Below are 1,021 nucleotides of genomic sequence, written 5' to 3'. Positions count from 1 at the left end.
AATCCACAAGGTGCTCAGTTCCATTCCTGAGTCCAACGTGTGTTTTTTTCTGTTTTTTGAGCTCCACCCCTGAGCCGCTCACATCCCGTCTCAAGCTGAAGTTTCCAGGATGTGTTGACTCTGTGTGATGTCCATGCAGCTCCATCACAGCTTCAGGAGGTTGAGCACAAAGACTGGAAACCAGAAGGAGCATCTATGCTTTTACCTGATAGTGTGGAGGTTCAAGAAAGTGACTTTTGATCAGAAGATCCCTGGATCCAATCCATCCAAACATTTTTATTTTTGTCAGTAAATAAAGTCCCCAAACTTTCCCAACATACTTGGAAATGTCCCGTTTCACTTTGTTAGTGGCTGTTTCTCTACTTCAAGCCAAACACTAAATATAAAACACAAGACTCTGATCATCAGACTCTACAAGACAAACACATGTTGAGCTGCTCATCCACTTCAGTCTGTGGTTTGGTGGAAATGTTTCTGCTTCTTCATTTTGAAATTTCCTGCTTCAAATCCAATCTTTGGAACCATTTTGCAGTTTCTTCTCTTGAAGTTTCTTGGTACCATGATAGGAAGAAACCAAATCTGAAATGCACGTAGGACATAGTTGTGTAGAGGAAAGACTGGTGCTTCTTCATGCAGAAGGTTCTTGGTTCAAATCCAGTTTATGTCATTTGTTTTCTAAAAACCTTCTTTGTATCATGATGAATAGAAACTCAGACGTTAACGTTATATCTCAGATGGTGCAGACACAAGTTCTCTGTCTTTCATGTGGGAGGTTCATGGTTCAAGTCCACCAATGGACTTTCTATTTGTAGTTGACCTCTTTGTACCATCAATTAAGCAAAGTAACATAAGAAGAAAAGTATTTCCTAAAAAATTACACATGATGTGTTTTGGACTGAAAAAAAAATGTCATTTTTCGCAAAAAAAGTCACGTCTCAGAATGTCCTGACCCAATTTCACGACATTCTGAGACGTGACCTTTTTTGCCAAAAACGACATGCTATAGTATGACTTTTTTTTT

The 1,021-nt window shown here is 39.1% G+C and overlaps 1 long non-coding RNA gene across 1 annotated transcript in view; it reads right to left on the bottom strand.

Moving 5' to 3' along the window:
- The window catches only part of LOC103375665 (uncharacterized), a 2,985-nt gene that overhangs the window by 636 nt on the left and 1,328 nt on the right, over positions 1-1,021 (bottom strand). The window lies entirely within an intron of this gene.

This window comes from Stegastes partitus, unplaced genomic scaffold, assembly GCF_000690725.1.
Source record: "Stegastes partitus isolate 25-593 unplaced genomic scaffold, Stegastes_partitus-1.0.2 Scaffold2754, whole genome shotgun sequence".
NCBI classification, from domain to species: Eukaryota; Metazoa; Chordata; class Actinopteri; family Pomacentridae; genus Stegastes; species Stegastes partitus.
Note: the sequence above shows the minus strand (reverse complement) of the source record. Positions and strands in the feature narration are given on the sequence as shown.